The sequence below is a fragment of the Cryptomeria japonica genome, chromosome 6, assembly GCF_030272615.1.
Source record: "Cryptomeria japonica chromosome 6, Sugi_1.0, whole genome shotgun sequence".
NCBI lineage: Eukaryota > Viridiplantae > Streptophyta > Pinopsida > Cupressales > Cupressaceae > Cryptomeria > Cryptomeria japonica.
This window is the reverse complement of record NC_081410.1, coordinates 341,199,456-341,225,611: the sequence shown is the minus strand read 5'-3', so window position 1 is coordinate 341,225,611 and position 26,156 is coordinate 341,199,456.

The following is a 26,156-nucleotide window of genomic DNA, read 5'->3' as shown; positions in this document are numbered from 1 at the left end:
TCTTGGTTGAGTAAGAAGTTGTACATCTTTATCAACAGCTGAATCAGAATATGTTGCAGCAGCAACTAACTGTATAGAGGTATTATGGCTTAAGCAAATGTTGAAAGTCATAAAGGTAAAATGCAAGGAACCCATAACTATGTATTGTGACACTGCAGCAATTGATATATCTAAGAATCCGGTATTACATCCTAAAACTAAACATGTTTCTATCAAACTGAATTTTCTAAAAGAGAATGTTGAAGCAAAAGAAGTAAAACTAGTTTATGTGAATACTAAAGGGTAGATTGCAGATATTTTCACTAAACCTTTGTCTAAGGAGACCTTTGAATATCTTAGAGATCAGCTTGGGGTCATACCCCCACTGGTAGAGACTTAGATAATTGATGTTTGTCATCAACCGACAGAATTAATAGAGAAATCTTTTACTCCGGCTTTGACGAGGAAGCTACTTCTCAGGGGGAGTAGTTGGTATACTGAATTGGTTGGTATTTTGTATTGACTTTGGCATTTGATGTCAAAGGGGGAGAGATATCTATGGAAAAAAACTTTATCTTTTGGGGAGAGATTGTTATTTTGAGAGAAACTGATTACTCTCTGTATTTGTATTTTGATTTCTAGTTATGATCTCTTTTTGGGCGATTGTTGGTTTTTGGTATTTGGCATTTCTGTTTTGGCACTTCAATGGTTTTTTCATCTTGTGTTGCCATCAATGCCAAAGGGGGAGATTGTTGGTATTTTGGTATGGTTTTGTCATTGATGTCAATACTTACTAACACTTATCAACTGGCAATGTTCACTGGCAAGCAAGTGACTTATGCACAGTCACCGATATCTGGTACACCGGCAGGATATAATGTTCACCAGCACTTGGAATGGCATGGAAAACACCTGGTTATGTCAAAGACATCATTTGGAAACTTTGTCTTTGAGATTTGTTCATTGGCATATTCGTATTTGCATATTTGTTGTTACCAACAAATAGGTCCAGATCATTCACCGGCAGGCTTATCTATTCCAGATCAGCACGGCACGCTATGGAGATGTTCTATTATTGTTGTAAATGAATCAAGCCAACATGTTGAATCAGTTATTGCATCGGATATTGTTTTATTGGTAAATTGATTTTATTGTGCTATCCTTTAGAGCCGACCTACTAAAATTGGTCTTAGGTTATGATATAAATGTAAGATCTTATTTGTAAGATCAAATGGGAAATGCAAAAAGGAATTGTGTGAAGGTATATGCGAGAATAAGCAAAACTATACACGCAGACATTATTTGAAGGTTGAAGGAGGGTTTTGTGAAGACAATCAGAACTACACCAGTACTGAATCCAGCATAGTAAGATGCTATTTTGAGCAGTACATCCTTATTGGATTTAACCATCCAATTGTAGTCAGTGTGACTCCTATTTGTGTTTGAGCAGTGAGCTCTAGGCGCTTGGCCTTTCTGCATGTGTAGACCCCATTTGTATACACATACTATCTATAGTAGTATCATCTGATTATGGGTAAGGTTTCCCACTGTGGTTTTCCCCCTTACAGGGTTTCCATGTACAAATATTGGTGTTATGTGTTGTGGGTGTTAATATGTTTCTATTTCATGCATTAATCTTTACCGGTATTGTAATTAACTGATAAAACTGTCTACCGGCATAAGAGTTTGGTTTATCGGTATTAAGCATTAAAATTGCTTAAGTTGTTTTGGTTTGAATTTATTTGACAACTGATTCACTCCCCCCCTCCCCCCTCTCAGTTTTCCCCGAGACCTAACAATATTAGTCCAGGTAAAAGAAAAATTCTGAGTTTTACAATCAAAAAACCCGTGTCCTGAATAAAAGATCCAAAATCAGCAACAATCCTTTGATTAGGTAAAATACCACCAGAATTCTCAGCCAAATCTTAAATCACATTGAAGTCCCCACAAAAAACTAACATACAATCCTTCAATGGGGAAGAAACAAGCAAAAGCTCTTTCCAAAGTTTTCTCTTCTCCATAATACCAGTAGGACCATAAATATTAAAAAGCCAAAATTTAACATTTGAAACCCTACTCTTAACCAAGGCTAACATCCAATTCATAGAAGAAGACATAAGGTTCAATTCGACCTTATAATCATTCCAAAGGAAAACATGACCCCCCGAAGCACCAATAGCAAGGGAAGAGACAAATTTCCTTAATCTCCAAGATCAAAAAAGAGAGCTTGCAGAAGAAAGACTGAGCTTTGTTTCCTGTAATATAATAATATCACACTTCATTAAATCCACTTGAGATTTAATCAAGTGCTTTTTGTTATGGGCATTTAAGCCCCTAATATTCCAAGAAATAAGCTTCATTGGCTTCAAGGGGAGGCAGAGGCTCCCCTCTTTTCATGTTTTTGAGAGTTCCTACCCTCATTAAAGACCCTTTGCAAGTTTTTTTTTATAGAAATCAATCAAGTAACCAAAGGGCTAATCATAGATTTCTTATTTTTCTTAACAGAAGAACCAGGAGAAGACAAGTTTGTTGTCTAATCATCAACAACACCCTCTGGAAGACTAATAGGCTTCTTTTTTCGTTCAACCAACGAACCAGGAGAGGAAATGAGAGTAGATTGAATACTAGCATCAATCTCTTCTTGTGTTTTGAGATGCTTTGGTGGGCGACCTCTAGAACTAGGAGAAAGTAAAGGGGAGCATTTAGGCAAAGTAGATTGAACAAGAGGCAAAACCTTTACTAATCTTCAACGGACTCTCAGAAGGAGGTAATTTTTCTTTATACATATCTGGAGCATTGGAAAGAACATTAAAGGGATTGTTAGAAAAAGGAATAAACAAGTCTTTCTGAATAATGCTCAAATCATTAGAAATGGAATTAATGACCTTATCTATAGTCAAAGCATCAACTGGCATAGAATATTTTTTCACTAGATCCTGCACCTGATTAATTAAATGATCATCAGGAATTATAAAAGGGACATCAACTACATTCCGGGAAGAAGGACCAATATGAGACCTAGCCAAATTCAAAACATTAGAACCCATATTAGGGTTAGCAGGAGATGGAATAGACAAACTATTCTTAGGGGACACCTCAGCAGAAAACAAGAAAGAATTTTCATTAAGTAAAGTTCTAGCCTAAGGCAACGAATGAGAGATAATTCCTGCCTTCACAGATATGGAAGGATTCAAAAAACCTACTTAAACATCAACAATAGGACACTCAGAGACAATAGCAAGAGAAAAAACATTAGAAGGAGAAGCCATATCCGAAGCTCCATTCTTCAAAGTCTCTGAAACCGAAGTGGATAAAAAACACTTTTTAAAATCAAGAAGAAATGACGCATCCATTGTGTTTGTGAAAAGTAGGTAAATCTGCAAGTTGTAAGGCACAAACACTTCAATAAATCATTGCATGCATGGTTAGATAGATATAATTATGAATATAAAAACCATAACAAATTGACCCATTGCCTTCTAAAAGATGTGAGTATAGACTTGCTCTCACATTTGTCTAAGCAATACCAGTGACTAGACTACACCAAGACGAAGGATTTAATCTATATGAGCACAAGAATAAGATAAATGTATGCAAGATTAAGCTAGATGAATGAATATTAAGCTAGATGAATTCAAGCAATCATGATTTAACTAAGTTTGCAAAAAGAAAAACTAAGATGCATTAATCTCAAAGCACAATATTTTTAATGACTCTAGAGCAAAAACTGCATAATAACAATAAATCTCCAAGGTGTCTTGAATGAGAGATGAAGGGCTGAATTTATAGAGACTCAAAAGATAGACCAATGGTCAAGATTGATTAACAATGAGCAGTTGAGATTCCTCAAGAAAAAGCACAATCCAAGTTAATTGAAATAATTGAGAGATCAAATTAAGTTAATCTTGAGATAGATTCCAATTATAGCTTGATTGAATGCATTTAGATTATAAGTTTGAGTTTGCATTGGAGATAAAATTAGTTGATTCCATGCACATGAGATAAAATTTTCTCAAGATTTTTATTTAGAAAAAGCCTTTTCAATGCAATTGAATCTCTTTCCTCAAGAAAAGCTTTGAGTTTTAATTTTAAAGAAAAAATTAATTCAATTTAATTCCTTTTCTGAAATTTCTCAGGTTATCACAATTTTAGAAAAAGAAATATCTCAAGTTTGATTTCTTCTCTCAATTTAATTCTTTTTTTGTAAATTAATTCTTCTTTCTTTTGCAAATTAATTCTTTTTTTTGTGATTAATCTCTTTTTGTAAATTAATTCTTCTTTTTCTTTAAATTAATTACCTTTTTTGTGATTTAAATGGCAAATTAATTTATTAATTAAATATGCTAGGATATTTAATTAAATAAATAGAATAATTGATCAAAATGATTTACTTGGAATGATTAACTAATTAAATTATTATTTAATTAATATAGAGTGATTTATTTGCCATGTAACATTAATGATTGAAGAATTAATTAATTAGGTGCTCAAGGTTGATTTAATTGCCTTTGGTTAGGACCTTGGTGATGTTCTCAAGATTAGGGGCCCATGGTTTAGGTGACCATGTTTAGGGTATTACATTTGCCCCTCTTTGAATTAATGTGCGAGCAGCACGTTGGTTCAAAGAATAGTTGATGTCAAATAGATATCAGTTATGAACTTGATGGATCACAAACCGATGAAGAGCAAGATGTTCAGCTTGAATTGAATCGATGAAACTAAACAAATTGATTAAAGTGATACCAATCCTGAACTTGATTGAACAAGAACTGATAAAGAGTGAGATATTGTTCTTGAACTTGATGGATCAAGAAACGAGCATCGATCTAGAACTTGATTGAACTAGATTGAGCGAAGAGATGAAACCAATTCTGAACTTGATTGAACAAGAACTGATTGAGTGACAAATAAAACCAATTCTGAACTTGATTGAATAAGAATCGGCTTAGTGAGAGATAAAACCGATTCTAAACTTGATTGAACAAGAATCGATTGAGCAAAGCAAGAATGTCCATCTTGATTTGATGTGATGAAACTAAACACCGATTTGGAGATTGATTCAGATAAGGAAAAAAAAAATTATGCCCCTAGAGATTGCTTTATTTGATTTCAAAGAAGCTCAACTTAATACGATGTGATTTAGTTAAGATGCCCCTAGTGACAAGGTTTAGTTGTTTTTCTTTGACTGAAAAGATTTATGCTAGACTTTAGATGAAGATTTGAAAAATTTCTTGACTTTTGAATAATGATAATCACTGTAATGAGTATGCCCCCTCGGGAGCGAAATCGAAAGATAGCGAGGGTACAATGATTTTAGGCAATTTTGAAAAGATAAAAAGATTTAGCGATGATAATTTGAGCACGAATATTGATGTTGAAGATTTAAGTTGAAATCAGAATTGATTTAAGTGAAAATGATGAGAAAAAGCGATCGGAAGACGAAAATACCAAGTGCTCAACGTTGAGAGATTTTGACTAGAAAAATGATCTCAGATTTCGATTTCGATCCCAAAAATGGACTCAGGACAAGCAATTTAGGTAAGGGTACAAATTTTATGTCCTTTAGAGAAAGTTTGAAAATTAGGGTTTGTGCTATATAAGGGGTTGAATGTGTCTTTGTCAATTCATTTTTACCTCTCCAAGTTAAAAATTTGAAAACCTCCTCCGAAGAAAAATGGCAATTCATATTCAAGAACATCAATTCAAGTGCCAGAGATGACATAATCAACCTCGAAACTATCCCCCAAAAATAAGTGATCAATCTCAAGCCTTGTGCATTTCTCATTTTTTGATTTTTTGTTGAATTTCATATTTTCAATTTCGTTTGAAGTTGTCTTGTGTCATTTTATTGTGTGGTTCATTACTGTTTCTTGTACGAGTATCTATCAATTTATGTTTTGTTGTATGGTCATATAGGGTTTGTCATATGATGTCTACCCTTGTATCATATGAGAATGTTCTTCAGAGACCATTTAATTGTTCGACATGTTGGTATTTGTCATATAAAAGTGTTTACTCGTGTGGCTTGTAATTATTTGTTGTATGAGTTGTTGCTCGACTGGGGTAACTCATATGGAAAACAACAAGTATTTTTGAATGTCCAAACAACAATTTTTTATTTTCAATGTTGTAAATTTGGATTCTTTAGTATGTTTAATACATTCTTAATGCAAATTTGATCACGTACTAATGATTTGTGTGTTTGATTTTGTAGGTTTAGTTCCCTGATATTCAGTTTCGGTGTACATATTTGTCGACTATGAGATTAGTGTGTGACATATTAGATGCACAAAGAGGTCACATTGGGTTGTGTGGATATGAATACATGTTGTAGATGCCCAATATCTGTGTGAATCACGGTTTGTTGACCGCATTGGTTGAGCGTTTCCATTCTGAGCATAACACTGTTTATTTGTCTGTTGGAGAGATAACGATCACTCCTGAGGATATTTACATGATTTTGAGGATTTCATTTGTTGGAGATAAGGTAGATTACGATTCAACTCCTTGACTAGGCATTGAGGCTCTTAGACGCATTTTCCATGATGACACTATCCTTGATCGTGCTATTAGTTGGGATGATTTATTGAGTAGGTATGGTGTAGAGTACCCTCTTGCTTGTGTATTGGCTGGCATGATTGGTTATTTCATGATACCTGACAGAGGACATCGGGGATTTCTATGTGGATGGGGTAGAATGCTAAAGAGATTATTGACTCATCCATTTAGATTAGATTGGAATTCATCCTTACTTGCACATATGTACCATGAAATGCATGAGATCGCCTATAGAGAGCAGAAGAGCATAGAAGCAGGTGTCCTGGTTTTGCATATATGGGCATGGGAGCATATCCTGATTTGTAGACCTATTGTGGATGATTTGAGGGAGGCACATCAACCTATCATATGTTGGTATTCAATTTATATCACACAACCCCACCTAGGCAAGACTAATTTTTGGAGGAGGTAGTTAGATGACTTGATCATTGTAGTATGGAGACCATATAGGGGTCTAGAGTAGTGGGATGATTGGAGGGTACAATGGAGAAATATGTTTATGACTAGACCTCTCATCGGTAGATTGACCACTATTATTGAGCGGTTTGTAGTGTCTAGGGTTTTGAGGCAGTATGGGAGACCATAGAGTATATCCCAGGAATTTACAGCATTTCTATATTTGGGGACAAGGAGAGACAAGGATGGGCACCTAGACTCTCATATGCCTTGACCATGTAGGAGTTAGCAGGTTTACAGTCCTAGAGATAGGAGTACCTAGAGGATGTGGCCGACATGGGGGTATTGCCCCAATATAGAGATTGGTTTCAGAGATAGCCCTTTCCTCGATTTATAGATCCTGGAGAGCATGTTCCTCATATAGATGAGGTTGAGGAGGATGCACCACAATAAGTACAGGGATGAGTTCAGGTATAGGGACAGAGAGCAGATCCACCTAAGCGAACAGGAGGTGATCCCAGTGCTAGTAGCAACAAGGCACCAGCGGGAGGTCGACAGCGATAGAGAGGGGAGGGTGGATCCTTAGGAATTGTTAGGGGTGAGAATCAGAAGAGGTTGGAGGTGAGGAGGAGAGAGTGGCTCCTCAGCAGGTGAGGCAGTGAAGGGATGAGCAGGGAGGTTGAGAGGAGGATGTGGGGAGAGACATGGTTCGGTCTTTGAGGGTGAGGGTGAGTGGTTTGCAGTCATAGTTGATAGTGGCGTAGACGTAGCTGCAGAGAAAGACTAGCAAGATCATTGAGATCAGAGCTAAGCGCGATCGATAGATCGCAAAGATGAGAGTAGATCAAGATTCTCTTAAGCGAGAGGTTTTTCATTAGACGAGTCGGGCAACTTATTATGTTGCAATTTATAGCATAGTGGTCCCATTAGCGCAACAGATTGTCTCATATTCTCAGTAAATGGCTCAATCTGAGGGACCTAGGGCACCTAGACAGGATGGTGGTCAGCAGGCACCACCTCCTCCACTAGGCGATGAGGGAGAGGCGGAGAGATAGATTTGTATACCTCTTAGATTTTGTTATATACCCCATTTTTTTAGCTTATACAATTCTTGCTCTGATTAGACATTGTGTATGACAATTGAAAGGAAATACAAGAGCAAGGAAAGAAAAACAAAATCCAAGTAAGTTTATTGATGAAGTAAATGGTACCAAGAGAAATGCAGAAATTTTGGAGCAATCACCCAAATGTGAAGGAGGAGGCATAAGAACTTTTGAAAGGGGAAAAGCAAAGAAAAACCCCTTGAGAGAGAGAGAGAGAGAGAGAGAGAGAATCTCTTTTACAATAACATCATTAAGAAGAAATGAGAGAGGAGACATCTCTTAAATAGAGATGAGGAGAGAAGTTACAAAGTAACTCCCAAATCTATGAATGCCACCATTCATAAAATCTGTATGCCATGTGTCCACATCCTCTTAAGGGGGAAATCTAATATTCCTTTATAAAGGAAAATAAAATAAATGACTTGTCCTCACACATGTACTAGAGGACAAATTACATGTAGGGATTCCATAGGAATATCCCAAACTAATACAAATAAACCTAAACCAAGTAAAATTTAAATATTCTAACACCCCCCCTTAAGCTTTACTTGGGGAGTTTACATCAAACCCTTCAATGGGTTGCAATCCAAGATTTTAACAATGAAATCGAAACTTTTCTTTACAAAGTGGCATGGTCAAAATATCAGCAACTTGGTCTTCTCCCTTGAAATAGAGGAGTGAAACTTGCTTGTCTTCAATTTGTTCTCTAATAAAGTGGTGTTGGAGAGCAATGTGTTTTTTCCTTGCATGGAAAATTGGATTTTTCAGCCAAGGCAATGGCACTTTGGTTGTCACAATACAATGGAGTTGGCTTTTTGAGATAGACCCAAATATTCAAGTAGTCTTCTAAGCCACAAGGCTTCTTTGGAAGTATTAGTGCATCCTTTGTACTTGGCTTCAGTGGATCCAAGAGAGGTAGATTTCTGCTTTTTACTATTCCAAGAAATTGCTCCTGAACCAACAAAAAAACAATAACCACAAGTAGATTTCCCATCATTGGGATCTCCACCTAGATCGAAATTAGTAAAACCGTTTAAAATAAAATCAGAATTTGCATCATAATACAAACCTACATTAATAGTTCCTTTAATATATCTTAAAATTCTTTTAGCAACTTTAAAGTTTGCTTATTGAGGTTTACACATGAATCTTGAAACCAAACCAACACTATAAGCAATATCTGGCCTAGTAAGGGTTAAATAATTCAAACTTCCAGCTAATTATCTATACAAAGTAGGATCAACAAGAGGAGTTTGCATATCAAACATTAACTTAGTGCCTAATTCAATAGGAATTAAAACATGGTTAGAATCATTCATTTTAAACTTATCTATGAGATCTTGAACATATTTACTTTGAGATAAGAAAATTCCTTTAGAGGTTTGCCAAATTTGCATTCCTAAGAAATAATGTAAAAGACCTAAATCAGTCATTTGAAATTTTTGATTGAGTTGAAACTTAATTTTAGAAATCAAATTATTGGAACTTGAAGTTAGAATTAAATCATCTACATATAAAATAATAATCACAATGTCATCTTCACTATGTTTAATATACAAATTTGGATCATTTTTACTTCTAATGAAACTTTGAGAAAGAAAGAATGCATTAATCTTATAATACCATTCCCTAGGAGATCGCTTCAAACCATAAATTGATTTCTTTAACTTGCAAACTAACTGTTCATTACCTTCCTTAACAAAACCAGGAGGTTGAGATATATAAATTTCCTCATGTAAATAACCATTAAGGAAAGCACTTTTAACATGTTGGCATATGCACACTCCAATGAGACATTGTAGGTGATTGAAGGTTTTGTCATTGATGGCAACCTTACAATCCTATGGCACCGGCAAGGCATTACACCGGCAAGATAGTTCATTGGCATCAACGATCAGACTCTACACTGGCACTCAGGACACCGGCATCGGCACAAAGAAAGGAAGTATACCAGCACAGAGGTCGACAGGATTTTGCTATATTATATTTTTTTTATTATTGTAAAAACATTGTAAGCCAACTTGGCATGTTGTAAAATGACTCTTATATATAAGAGAGATCATTGTAGACATTTTGTAAGTTATGAAAGTGATGTAAGTGAAAGGGAAAAATATTAAGGCAGACCTATTATGTGAAATATAGGTTAAAGGGTTTATGTAAGAAGCAGAGCAGCAACTGGTACTGAATCGGGCATTATAGATGCTATTGTAAAGTAGTACAAGATATTGGATTTGTATAAATCCACATTGTAAGTCAGTGAGACTTCCCATTGAGCAGTGAGCTCTAGGCAATTGGCCTTCCTGCATGTGCAGGCCCCTCTTGTAAGTAATATTCTCTTATTGGACAGTAAGTGGATATTGTGGGTCACAAATCCCACCGAGGTTTTTCCCACACCGAGTTTCCTCGTTAAATCCTTGTGTCATGGTGTCCTTTTCATGTGGATGTTTTTAATTCTGTTTATTGCATTATTTCTTGCATACCGGTACACTGTTATAATATGTTCTGCATGTTTTAAGATAAGAAATTCTACTCACCAGTTAGATACTGATTCACACCCCCCCCCCCCCTCTTAGTATCTATGGGAATCCTAACAATTGGTATCAGAGCTTGGTCCTCTATTTTTAGAAGCCTAACAGCTTGAAGAAGATCTTGACACCGGTAAAGATGGAAAATCCGATGAAGCAACTTGAAGGAGCTCTCTCAGACTATGATACAGAAAAATTCAAAAATATCAAACTAGAAGATGATCTAAAGGCAGCTCGGGATATCATTTAGGCACTTCAAGAGAATCTTACTATTGCAAGAAATAAGAGAAGAGAACTTTATGAAAAAATGCAAACTGAAAATGATGAAAAGGAATCACTTAATGATCAGATAAGCAAGCTAAAACTGGAGAACATAACAACAAAAAATGAGATGTAGGATATGACTATGAGATTTTGTAAAGAAATTGAGGATAGGAAGAAGAATGAAGAAGAATTGACCAAAAGACTAAGTGATGCAGCAAATGAGAACACAAGACTTAGCTATGAAAATGATTTATTGAAGACAGATCTGATGCACACTCAGAATGACTCCAATGAACTGATGAGGCAGAAAGAAGTCTTAGAAAGAGAACTAGAAACTACAAATCAACATAAAGAAAAATTCAAGAAAAGCTCAGAGGAACTTGGCACCTTGCTGAAGAATCAAAAACCTAAAGGTGACACTTCTGGAATTGGCTTTGAAGTTGGTGAAAGCTTTGATACTGCAAATACTCAGGATCACAGCAAATCGGTAAGACAACCTAATACTTATAAATTCAATGGAAAATGCTTTAACTATAATAAGTATGGTCATAGAGCAAATTAATGTAGATCTAGAAATTATCAGAATATCAACACACCCACCAGTCAATGTTCTAAATGCAACAAAGTTGGTCACAACTCTTAAAATTGCAGAATGAATGTGAGATGTTATGTTTGTGGAAGATTTGGACATTTATCTAATCAATGCAGAACACAAACTGGCATAGGTTATGGGAAAGCTATTCAGAAGAATAATGTAACTTGTTATGCATGTAACAAGATTGGGCATATTGCAAAATTCTATAGAAGTAAAGGATCACTGGCAGACAACAAAAGTTCTAGCTTGAAGGGTAAAGAAAAAGTTGAAGAGGTTAAGCAAGAATTCTCAAAACAATGGATTAGAAAAGTTGATCTAAATATTGGGAATACTCCTCCATAGGTAGAACTAGTCAATGCTTCACCTGCAGGATAGAGTGATTCTTCACCAGCAAGACAGAGCAGTGCTCCACTGGTAGGAAGTTCTTCATCAAATTGAATAAAATTTCCTTGAGGGTTTGGCAATCTAATGACACATGTGCTATTATTCCCTCGGTTAGAGATGAGAAGTTGGAAATTACTTTATTATCGGCAGACAATATTAAGTAACTACTTAACCGGCATACATTTAATGTGTTAGATGGCAAAAAGACACTATAAATTTGAGGTTTTGGCTCCATTTCATTTCACCGAGATTTCAAACCTACGAAGAGCATGAATATTTCGAGCTAAGGCATTTTCGAGCAAGAGGCAAGAACACTTCAAGCAATCATCCATCCTAAAGGCAGTAAAAGGTATTTTATCATGGCATCCACCTCTGCACTTGAATATATAGAAAACCCTACTATTGTCAAAGTTATAAAAATACCTAGGCCCGTATTTTAATTAGTTCTCGAAGTAGTAAAGAAAGATGATACTTTAGGTGCTTTTTCTCAAATTCCTAAGGGAGTTGTTTATGCTGAAGATCCCAGAATTTACATTCATTGCAACATTGAGGAACTAGGAGATGAAGAGATTAAAACCATGTTTAAATATGTCATATGTGATGAATCCGGCAATGTAAAAGATGAACATTAGATCATTGAAACCCTAGGATTTACAGAGATCCTTAGCATTCCTGAATTCCCCAAGGATGTGATTAGGATAGTCTTAAGCAGGGTACATGGTGAATTTTTCTGGTTAGATGCAATTCACAAAATCACCAAGGAAGTTGTGAAAGCTATCACAGGGTTACCAACCACCGGTAAAAGGCCAGACAAGACTAAAAAGGTCTCCGATGACCTAGTTATAAACCTAACTGGTGCAACATCCGATAGAAGATCCTTAAGAGTCAATGATGTAAAAGATACTAATGTAAGATTTATCAGCATGATATTAGGATATAAAGCTACTCATGCAAATAGACTCAATTTAGTTTCAAGTTTATGCATTAAGAGTGCTTATGACATGGTCATAGATAATGCAAAGATTGATGTATGTGAGTGGTTGAAGGATGAATTAATTGACAACTTAGGCAAGATTAAGAAGGACAAGAAAGGAACTTTTAAATTTGGAAATCTGCTAGTATGTCTGATGCTACATATAACCAAATAGGTTCCCGATATAGGCTACAAAGAACTTGGATATGATATACCGGTAGGTAAACAGCTAACACAACTATTCAATAATATGGGAGAAGATAAGGAAAACAATATCCATGATTTCTTTCAAGCACTTAACGCCAAAATGAAGAAAAGAATCAGATTATCATAAAAGATTGTTGACAAATATAAGAATGAAATATGCTTTGTAATCAAGAAGGATGAGATCTAGATGGAAGCAGTCATCCCTAGGATAGTTTAGGTAACAGAGATGGGCTACAAAATAGATGATCGTATAATTGAAAATTATGCTAAAGCACTTCTGGAAGCCCCTAAAGAACCTAAGGAAGAAGTATTTGGTAGTGCAAAAACTATTGAAAGCCAAATACAATCTAAGAAAAGAGTGAAAAAGTTTGTGAAAGTTATAAGAAAAGGTTCTAGGAAAGCAAAGAAAATCAAGGATAAAGTAATGGAACAAACCGATATAATAGAGGATGAGTTAGCAGCTCCACAACCTAGAACTCACCTATCACCGGTAGGCACATCTTCAGAGAATGACATGCCTGCAACTTTCAAAAGAGTTGTAAGGAAAAGAGATCCCTCACCGGCAACCACACCCTCACCTAGGAGGACAAGACAAAAACAACAAGCAGTGAGATCTCCAGTAAGAAAGGCTACACCAAAGAAGAAGAAACTGACACCCAAGAAGAAGAAGAGGACAAACAAGGACTTGGCCCCTCTTGACATACTGTTGAATGAAATTACAGAGGAATGGAAATTGAAGAATATAGAGAAACTATATGACACTCTGACAGCTGATGAAAAAGAACAAGTAGAAAATAGTGTTATATTGCATATGGATATGTATAAGAAATTTTTGATGGAAGTAGTACATGAAGTACAGATGAACTATTTAAGAGACTGGAAGCAAGGAGACAAGTAGTAGTAGAACTTGACAAGAAAATAAATATAGAAAAGCTACTTGTTGTATACCCAGTGAATTCACCCAAAGAAATTGATGACTTAATTACTGAAGCCAACTGGTCAGTATTTTCTATTGCACACTGGCACATTGCTCTAATGGTTGGAAGAGTTAATGAGGTGACTGAGGAAATGGAAAATGCATGGGACATTTTCCTAGTGGAAAAAGAAAAACAAGAAGAATACATGAGCCACAAACCTATAAAGGTATATCAGAAAGAAAGAGACAAGGGTAAAGGTAAAGTTGGTGGACCACCCAGTATCAAGGTTAAAGACAACTTACCCCAACCTCCTTTGATTACTCCACCGGTAACAACAACAGCTACAAAGATCAACCGGCAGTTGAAAGTATGGATGTAGAGGATGTCTATCATAATCCTGAAGTCTTATATATAGTGGATGTTGATACTCAAAAGATCAACATTGTGATAGACAAAGATACAACTGATAAGACTAAAATGGCTAGTGAGCCACCGGTAGCTGAGCAAACTGATAACACACAGGAGAAACTGGCAGATGACAAAGAGCAACAGGTAGAAACTCACACTCAGACTGAGACAATGCAACAAACAAAGAAACAAACAGAGCAAAAGGCTCCTGAACAGGAACAACAACCAAAACAGGAACAGGTTCATAAGGAAATAGTGCCACCGGCAACTAGAGAAATAGAAAAACCATTGCTTAAGGAAATGCAAACACAAACAGACCTACCAGAGGTCAATACAAGCTTGGTTACTTCCACTGGTGGTACTCAAAATGTAGGTTCATCATCAGGCTACAAATCAACTAATGTGACTGAAGTATTATTAGATTCAATTAAAAAGATAACAGATTGTAGCTCACAAGCTTATAAGGCAATAGATGACACAATACCAATTTTGAAGGTAATTGCTCCTAACTGTAATATAGACAATAAAGATTATTTAGGACAACTTGATACCTTGTGTAAATATATCACAGAAAACATTCAGAAATTAAAAGAAGAGACATTGAAGGACAAATTGGAAATTGAAAAGCAAAGATTCTTTGATGAGCAGATAAAGAAGTAAACCAGAGATTTTGACATACTTCTACTGGAACTGTGTAACTTATTGAAAGAGTACAAAACTTTGTACAAAGACACCTGTAAGACAAAAATTTTGACTCTAGATATAGATAAGAAGATGAGCAAGGTACCGGATGAAATCAATAAACTTGCAGATAATTTTGTTAACTCACCTGATACATTATTAATTTTTGAACAAAAGATAACAAATTTTGAGGAAGAATTACTTAAATTGGAAAGAGAAAAGGAGAGAATAGTGAATAAGGCAAAGCATCTAAGATTAAAACTGAGTCCAATATTGGACTATCTAGCACCATTACGGAAGGAAATATCTGAGGCACTGATACAAGGACAGAAAACACCGGTAGTTTATTTGCAGCATCTCACTAGTATAGTTAAAAGAACAGAGACAGCAATAAGAGATAGTAAAAAGTTTATGGAGAGTATAAACTTGATTTTGGCGGATCTATTTCAAATTGTAACTACCCAGTTACAAGGTTGAAACTACAAACTCTACTGACATCTTGACAACCTTTGTCATTGATGCCAAAGGGGGAGTAGTGGGATGAGAAAATTCAACATCACAGGAATCATATGCTCAGGGGGAGCACACACATTTTTGTTAACATTTTTTGGACTTCATATTTTTGGATACACACACACATTTTTGGTAACATTTTTTGGACTTCACATTTTTGGATACACTTTTGAAATTTCTCATGAGTGTTGCCATCAATGCCAAAGGGGGAGATTGTTGGCATATGCACACTCCAATGAGACATTGTAGGTGATTGAAGGTTTTGTCATTGATGGCAGCCTTACAATCCTATGGCACCAGTAAGGCATTACACCGGCAAGATAGTTCACTGGCATCAATGATCAAACTCTACATCGGCACTCAGGACACCGGCACCGACACAATTAAAGGAAGTATATTGGCACAGAGGCTGACAGGATTTTGTTATATTATATTTTGTTTATTATTGTAAAAACTTTGTAAGCCGACTTGGCATGTTGTAAAATGACTCTTATATATAAAAGAGATCATTCTAGACATTTTGTAAGTTATGAAAGTGATGTAGGCGAAAGGGAAAAATATTAAGGCAGACCTATTATGCAAAATATAGGTTAAAGGGTTTATGTAAGAAGTAGAGCAGCAACCGGTACTGAATTAGGCATTATAGATGCAATTTTAAAGCACTACAAGATATTGGATTTGTATAAATCCACATTGTAAGTCAGTGAGACTTCCCATTGAGCAGTGAGCTCTAGGCAATTGGCCTTCCTGCATGTGCAGGCCCCTCTTGTAAGTAATATTCTCTTATTGGCCAGTAAGTCGATATTGTGGGTCACAAATCCCACCGAGGTTTTTCCCACACCGGGTTTCCTCGTTAAATCCTTGTGTCATGGTGTGCTTTTCATGTGGATGTTTTTAATTATGTTTATTGCATTATTTCTTGCATACCAGTACACTGTTATAATATGTTCTGCATGTTTTAAGATAAGAAATTCTACTCACCAGTTAGATACTGATTCACCCCCCTCCCTCTCAGTATTTGTGGGAATCCTAACATAACATCCATTTGGTGAATAGGCCAATTCATTCTAGAAGTTAAAGCAAGCACAAGTTTAATTGTATGCATCTTAGCAACAGGAGAAAAAGTTTCAGTATAATCTAAGCCTTCAATTTGAGAAAACCCTCTAGCAACTAATCTAGCTTTAAATTTACTAACTTGATTATTAGCATTAAATTTAGTTTTATAAAGCCACTTGCAAGAAACAAGATTTTTACCATGAGGCAAGGGAACTAAATCCTAAGTTTGGTTAGAAATTAAAGTATCATATTCTTCGTTCATTGCCTTTTGCCAATGTGGTTGATTTTTAGCTTGATCAAAAGTTTTAGGATTATTATAATTCATAATAGTAGACATTAAAGCATAATTACAATAATCAACTCTTTTATCTTGAAGTATATCCATTCTAGCTAAGTATTCATCACTATCTTGAATTCAAGATTTAAACCATTTAAGTCTTCTTTTAGAAGTAATGGATTCATCACTAGAAGAAGAGTCATGAGGAGTAGAGTTATTATTATCATCATCACTATCACTAGAAGGAATAGAAAGAGATGCATTAGGAGTAGGGTTAAGAGAAGGAGGTTGGTCCTCCACAAGAACAACTTTTCTTTGAGCAAGTTCATCATCCTCCACTTTAGAACAATCATGAATGCCCTTTTCTACAATACAAACATCTCTTGCAACTTTTACCTTGTTAGTAATAGGATTGTAAACTCTATAACCTTTAGTATTTTCATCATAACTAACAAAAATAAAAAGAGAAGATTTAGCATCTATTTTTTGTCTTTTCTCCTTAGGTTTGTGAACATAAGCCATGGAACCAAAAATTCTTAAATTCTGCAAATTGGCCTTTCTACCAGACCAAGCTTCTTTAGGAGTTTTATCCTTTAAGGCTTTGGTAGGTGTTCTATTAATTAAATAAGTTGCACAAGCCATAGCTTCATCCCAAAACTTGTAATCCATATTTTTTTGCATGCAATAAACATCTTGTTATTTCCACAATGGTCCTATGCTTCTGTTTTGCCACACCATTTTGTTGTGGTGTATAAGGAATGGTAAGCTCATGTTTAATTCCAAAAGATTGCAAATAAGCATTAAATGCATTATTGACATATTCTCTTCCATTGTCAATATGAAGAATCTTAATTTTAGAACTAGATTTTCTTTCTACAAACATATGAAATTCAATAAATATGTCAAGCACTTGATCCTTACTATGAAGGAAATATATCCATGTTCTCCTTGAAAAATAATCAACAAAGGTAAGAGCATGCCTTGAACCTTGGATGGAGGGATTCTCCATGGGACCCAAGAGATCACTATGAACTAGATGCAATTTAGTATATTCCCTCCAAGATTGACCATGAGGAAAGGGTTCTCTATGCATCTTACCACTCATGCAACCATTGCAAACAATTTGAGAAGGAATAATAGTAGGCAATCCATCAGCCATATTTTCTTTTTGCATCAATGAAATATAATTAGAATTAAGATGCCCAAGTCTTTCATGCCATATAGTAAAACCAATAGTAGTAAGCAAGGAATACTTTGTAGGAGCAAATTCATAGAACTTGAATAAGTTATCACTATATATTTTAGAAGTAGCAATAACATTATTAGTTTTTGGATCAATGATAGAACACATGCCCCTATAAAAGTTAATCTTATAATCTTGACAAAGTTTAGGAACTAAAATAAAAATTGATTTTAATTCAGAAACATAAAGAACATCGTGTAATTTTCCATTAGGGACATTCACATCACCAATAGCTTCAACTTTGCAAGTATGATTATTAGCTAATTGAATAGGAATATTGGAAGTATCAGGATGCAAAGATTCAAAACATTCTTTATGAGAAGTAACATGTTGAGATGCACCAGAATCAATAATCCATTCAAGTGGTTGAGAAACATTATGTACATGTAAATGCATGACGAGTTGAATTACCATTATTATTACCTTTCTTATAATGAGGTTTATGTTGTTGATTATTTTGATTATTTTGGTTCATGGGCTTTTTACCATTTCGCTTCTTAAAACAATTATTAGTAATATGTCCATCTTTCCCACAATATGTGCAATGGGGTCTTGTTTGAGAATTATTCCTTTGATTATTGTACATATTATTATGATTATTATTATGAGAATTGTTATGATAGGATTAAGAATGAGATTGATAATTACAAGATTTGTGATTATTGTTATGATTATGATTATTATTATTGGATCTAAAATTATTATTATGATTTTGATTTTTAGACATAAAAGCATGTTCACTACTTTTAAGAGTACCAAATTGAATTAATTTAGCTTCATCTTGATGTAATAAATTACAAAAAATATCATAAGTTAATTGAGTAGTTAAACTAGGAATAGCAAGTTGAGCATGAATATTTGTAAAAATTGTTGAAATTGACGAGGAAGAAATTTTTTAAGAATAAGATGAAATAATCGTAAATCAGCTAGTGTAACTCCTAAACCAATTAATTGACTATTAATAGAATCAAACTTTAATAAGAATTCATCCATGGTTTTAAAATCTGTATACCTGAGATCTTTGAGTTGATCTTGAAGCTAAAATTTTTGGGATTCATTTGAGCTATCATAAGTTGTTTTTAAAATTTCTCAAGCTTCATACGCTTTTGTACAATTTTCAATTAGAAAATACAAATCAAGAGCCATTGAAACTCCAATCAAACCAAGTGCTTCCTCATTTTGAGCCTTCCATCTGTCTTGGTCAACTTGAGGAGCAACTGAAGCAAGCTCTGAGTTTTTATCAGTAGCGATGCCCTCCTAAATGGCACAAGGTTAGTGAATGATCAACAACATAAAAAAACACAAAACCGTTAGATTGTCAGTGTTAGTCAATCAAAAACTAATCTAAAAAGGCATACCAAGAGAGATGCTAAAAACATGCTAATATATCTAACTAAAGAAGCAAAGATAACGAGGCATCTCCAAATGCCTCTTAGCATGGTTTTGGTTCCTTTCTCCCTTGTTCCTCTCCTCTCCAAGCTCCAAAATAGTGTAGCTCTTGGCAGTTTTTTGCACTATGGATGCTTATGGAGGATTGAAATTGTAATATTGTGCTTCGAGTATGAAATGAGAAGCTAATGCTATGCTATTGACGCTAAAATGATATATTTTAACCAAAATAACAAGGTATTAGATGATTATGCTAAAAATGCTCTCTAAAATGTCTATAGCTTAGATGCATACCAGTTTTTCAGGATCCGGAGTATGAAGAAATGGGCTCTATTTATAGGGAAAATGGAGCAATGGATGGTTGAGATTGAAAGATTCAATCAAGGGTTGAGTTTGAAAGTTAGGGATCCATGTGCACAATTAGCACCAATGAAATGGTGACAAGTGTCAACATAGGGTTGGGTTGAGAAAAGGGGTTGGAGGCATTAAAGGCCTGAGAAGACCTCATGCTTATCTAAAGGCTAAGGGTCAAGTCTAAATTAAGCTTACCCACTGGATTAAGAGTTAATCCAAGGATAAACCTTTGTGCAAATGTTTAAGAGATAATCATGGTCAAAGAATTAATGGCCTAATGAGACCTTTGGGTTGGGTAGAGGTTGAGTCAAAACAAATGTTTTAACCATGTGGGAGAGTTTGAGTTAACCATTAATGGTTATTGGAGACTTTGGGGATTAAGTGGTTGAAGGTTGAAAGCCTTTAAAGGTTATCAAAGACTTTGAGTCATTTAGTGGTTGAAGACTTGAAGCCTTTAATGGTTATCAAAGACTTCGAGGTTTTGAGAAGTGACTTCCCTTTGCTTAGGGATGTGACAAAGTTTAGAGGATGGATTAGGCTAATTTGGAAGGGTTTAGAAGAATCTAGAAGGGGATTAGATTTTGCAAGTGGATTTGGTGGGTGAGGGAAAATAGGATTTTATTAAAATAAAAATTTATTTATTTCAATAAATGAGTGCAAGTTGCATTTGTAGGAAAATGCAAGTGGGGTGGGGATAATGATTTAAATAAATGTTTTATTTAATTTATTTAAAAGAGAAAAAGGGGATTTTAATTAAATAAATAGATTTTATTTATTTAATTGATTGTGAATTTGTTTTAATGAATTAATTAAAATAAATTGAATAATTTATTTAATTAATAGATGAATGTTTAGGGATGAATTAATTAAATATTAATTTAATTAATTGATGGCTAGTGGATTTTTAATCAAATAAATAGCGAATATTTATTTAATTAAGCTGGACAGATTTATGTGACTACATTTGCCCCTCTTTGAGACGGTGCGGTTTATCACGTCGTTTCAAATAAAGAAAAAATAGGTGTGAAGAAATGCCCCATAAAATGTGAATTTTATGGGTGGTATGCCCCCTCGAGAGATGAGTCGAGAAATTTCAAAAAATCGGGCGATCTCTCGAAAAAGATTGAAAATTGACAAGGTGGTAGAAGAGAAGAAATTAGTCATATGGGTGAAAAATAGAAGAAAACGGGGGAAACATGGAAGAATGGGGGGCTCGGGAAGTTCACGGGGACCACGACGATGAGCAGGGGAGAAGTTACGGTGACCACGAAGGGTATAAATGGGGTGAAAGGGGTGAAAACAGGATCATTTGTGACCGCAACCAGTTGAAAACGAGAGCTCTGATAGTGACATTTGGAAGAGAAAGCAGCAGCTACGATGCCGATTCCGATCACCGAGCATAGATTCGAGCGAGTCCGACGATTCCAGCGGCCAGATGATTATGGACCAGCGGTACGCAAATTTGAAAACTCAATTTTTGTGCATTTTTGCTAGGTTTTTAGCTGAGTCCAAGTTAAGTCGGAGCAAGAGCGCTGGAACTATTGTTTTAGCGCTTTTGCTTCATTAATTAGCACTTTTGTGCTGCAATAGCGCTATTGTCCCTTGGTTTGAGCGTTTTTGCCATGTATTAGCGCTATTGTATGCAAGTTGTAGTGCTATTGGTCAAGTAGCGCTATTGTTGGGTTAGTTGAGTGCTATTGTAGTGGGGTTTTAGCGTTGTTGTAGTTGTAGCGCTTTTGTATAGCTTATTGAGTGCTTTTGATATAGTTGTAGCGTTATTGTTGAAAACTAGCGCTTTTGTTGGTTAAATAGCGCTTTTGTTTTAGGATAAAAAGATGCCCCAGTTTGGATGAAGACCAATCTCCTGATGCCAATTTGATGGATGGCGAGGTGAAGTGGGAGTTGTTTTGAACCATAGCATCCTGATGAGACTTAGGTCATTTGTTTAGGATAAATGCCTGTTGAAGTCTAGGTGGCCATGATTGCTTACCTGTTGAGACCCGAAGATACTTGATCAAAGTATCTGATGATAGTCTAGGTTTAAACTTAAGAAAGTTTGAAAACAAAACAATTGATGGTGATTGATGAATGTCCATGTGCAGGAGGATCTGCGCGTGTTGCAGTTACGCGAGCGCCATCCTGCGACACAGGGGTTGCGGGACCGATTGACCCAGGCAGAGATTGATTGTATTGCAGCGACTGGTCTTTATGAGGTGATGCACATGCCCGTGATTCGTATGAATCACGGATTGATCACAGCACTGGCAGAGCGGTGGCAGAGCGAGGCGTGCACCTTTCATTTGGCACAGGGGGAGATGACTGTGACGTTGGAGGATGTGTGGCGCATCCTACGGATTCCGATTCGAGGAGAGCTGGTCACATATGATAGATCCTGGGGGATTGTGGCAGTATAGAGGATTTTTGATGAGGATGTGTTCATTGATGATGGCTCGATCGCATGGGAGGATATAGCGGCACTGTATGAGCCACTTCCAGCAATTTTGTCTGGGATTGTGGGAGGACTCCTATGTCCAGACAGGCAGTCACATGGGTTGGTGGTGGGATGGGGATAGGTTATCAAGATGATGATGATCGAGGGGACTCGATTTGCATGGGGGTCGTGCGTGCTGGCACATATGTATCAGGAGCTCCATGAGGTAGTGTACCGAGGGAGGGGTTCTTTAGCAGTGGGCATGACGCTGCTACACATTTGGGCTTGGGAGCACCTACCAGTGACTCGACTAGTGAGTCTTAGATTCTGGGCAGTGGACCAGCCATACATGTTTATGTACAGTGGTATGATGAGTCAGCCCAACTTGGGGAAGTTGGAGTGGTGGCGACGGGCATTGGATGACCTGGATGCAGTGATATGGCGGCCATACTTGGAGTGTGAGCCACGGGATGATGACATAGAGGCACTACCTTATGTCTTCATGACCCGATTCCTCATTGGGAGGACCTCCTATCATGTGGAGAGACAGGTGCCTGGGTGAGTGATGAGACAGTTTGGACGGCAGTAGGGACTTCCTAGCGGATCAGGAGAGTATGCACGGGTGATTCGGGAGAGGTATGCATGGTGATTCAGGAGGCTTGGGGATGCGGAGCCAGCAGAGAGGGAGAGGTGGACTTCCTCTATAGATCTCACAAGGACCATTGATTCTGAGAGGAGTGCAGCTGAGTGGGAGGGGGATGGAGAGGGAGATCCCGATGGACAGAGGGGAGGGGACTACTAGAGAGGGAGGTGTAGGGGATGCAGCTATGGACACCAAGGAGGGAGCCATTGGAGATCTGTGGGAGCATATTATAGTGTACTTGCAGACACGGATAGAGGATTTGGAGGTAGAGGTGGCAGCTAGGGATGTGCAGCTATTTGCACGGGATTCAGAGCTAACAGTGGTGCTGCGGGAGAGAGATACTCTAGTGGAGAGATTGGCAGAGCTGCAGGAGAGAGTCCGGGCTGGAGTAGGAGCACAGGGGCCTATAGGGGAGGTTATGAGGCAGTTTGGGTGAGCACAGGCTGAGATAGAGTACTGGCGAGGTTTATATGAGCAGGTGGTGCCACTCAGTCAGCGAGCTCTTAGTTATACCTAGATGCGGCAGACGAGATCAGAGCGATCACAAAGGATGCAGAGCAATGGGGGAGTGATGGGTCCTTTGAGGCGAGAGAGATCAGGAGATGCAGGAGGGAGTGGGGATTCGATGAGGCCTCCATGGAGAGATGGATCAGGTGGTGCAGGCACCAGTGGTGGAGCAGGGGGAGGTGTTGGGACAGCATCAGGCCAGAGCGACATTTGAGAGAGCATTCATGCATATATGTATTTGTACCTTTGTTTATTTTTTTTTATTTTTATTTTTTTTGGACTGTATCTTGGATGGCTCTTGGTAGCCAATTTTGTAGACTTCATTGTACTCTGATTTATGAGATGATATATATATGAGGAGATCCTATTTTGTGATGATATGCATTTGATTATGTATGGATGCTTATGCAGGATGATGAGTTTATTGCTTACATGGATATGTGTATATGTATGCATTGATGAGATGTTCCTTATATGCATGTTTTTGATGAGGATACTGACATATGAATGCAGGTTTATATATGTATGATTTGTTTGATTTTGGATGCAGATGCTTTTATGTATGTAATGTCATGATGATGATGTATGCTTATGATGATGATGAACAGGATTTTTTTGGTGTTTCCTTTTGCAAATAAATGACGAGATGATTTATGTGATGGTGTTAATGCAATGGTCGAATGAATGATGTTATGCATCTAGATGTTTTGTTAAAATAAATGCAATATGGATAAACAAAATGTAAAGTACAAATGTTTATATGATAATGTGTTAGATGAATGCAATATGCATAAACAAAATGTAAGGTACAAATGCTTTATATGATAATGTGTTAGATGAATGCAATATGGATAAACAAAATGTAAGGTACAAATGCTTTATATGATAATGTGTTAGATGAATGCAATATAGATAATGGCTATAAGATGTTTAAGAACCAATGTTTTGTAAACAAATGGATTGCGATGTTTCTAAATGCTTTAAATATGTTTTAAGTACAAATGATAATGGGATGATACTATAACTAATGTTTTAATAACTGCACCTTAATGCAATTAAAAAGATGATAATGAATGCCATGCGAATGAATCCTAAAATGAGCATAATAAGATACTTAGTTAATGGATGAATGAATGCACTTTTTTTTCACTAAATGGATAAATGAATGTATACCATAATAAATGATAAAAGATGATAAGATGATAATGGATAATTGACACTAAACGAATGCCTAATAAATGATTTAAAACAATCAAAGATAATTTAATCCCATGAATAAATCTACTTATTTATGAGTGATGCAATGATGCAAAATGATTAATGAAAACTAAATGTCAAGAAAATGAACTATATGCAAAGTTTTTTTTTAAAAATGACATGAATGTTTAATGCAAGATGCAACTAAATGTTTTAATGCAAGGTGCAACTAAATGCGAGGATGATATGATCATGAGGAATGCAAGGTTTTGTAAGACTTAGCATGATGCATTGATGATGTATCAGAGTACTCGATCATGATTGTATCCAAGACCAGCTTAATTTTCCCATTTTCATCATTGAGCTTTAAAATGTTGGAAGAGAATACAAGCATCTTGACATAATGATTCAAGATGACCTGAGTATTCCTTTCATGGATTTTATATAGCAAGTTAATACAAATGACTTGACATAAGGGTCAAGCCGACCAGAGTATTGTTTGTAGAACAAACAAGGATTATCTCCTTTCATGCATGACTTGGATCGTCCTCCTTGATCTTAGGCTGATCATATCCTGAGACAAGTGCATACCGTACTAAGAGATAAAAACCTTTATCCAGTTTGGATGAGGTAGGAGGAACCAAAGGAAGAGCATTGTACCTGCAAACAAACAGTATATACATAAAGAATAAAGAATAAGGATCCTTGGTAATGATTCATGCCCATATGGTCGAGGTATACGCTATAGTCAGCAAGCCGTAGTGATCTATGACTGCATTTGGCATAAGATTACGTAGCTTGGTGAACTTCCCACGTAGACACCATTAGTACATGCCCTAGAACTTCATCAAAAATAATGTGTAAACAAAACAAAACGATGCTAAAAGATCCCGATACAGATAAACAAATGATTGTACTCACAAATCAACCAAGTATTTGATAGCTTAACATAATTTTCTTGTCAAAGAAAATATCACTTTGTCTTTGTTTTGGTAAGGAAGGATGCATCCTTTAAAAGACAGTTTTTTGAGTGTTTGATGTTGATGGTGTGGTCGATTGGTAAATGGTCATCGTGTGAGTATTTTGTCAATGTTTATCTTGGTATCTGTGTGGATGAGTATGTACAAGGTGTTGTCATGTTTTTGTGTGATTTTCGATGTTTTTCGATGTTTTTGGATTTTTGCGAGATATTTTCCAATGTTTTTGGTATTTTGATGATTGCTTGAATGAAGAACTTAATGAATCATAAGACAATGTAGAATCCACTTCCATTAATAGGTTAAGGGCATTGCCCCCAGTTTTTAGACATGACAATAAAAAAGCGGGATGTAGGATGCATGCAATACTTTCTTGGATTTGTAGATTTATAACAAGCCATGGTTGATGGATGGATGGATGTATGTATGAAGTAGATGTGATCGCAAAAAGTCTGAAAGACAATGGAGCCATAGCCTTTACGATTGGTGCCTGTTTGCCAGGTTTTCACCATCGTACTTACCCAAGGTGCCACCGGAGTGGTTGTTCACCATTTGGATGCATGATTTTTCTTTACTTTT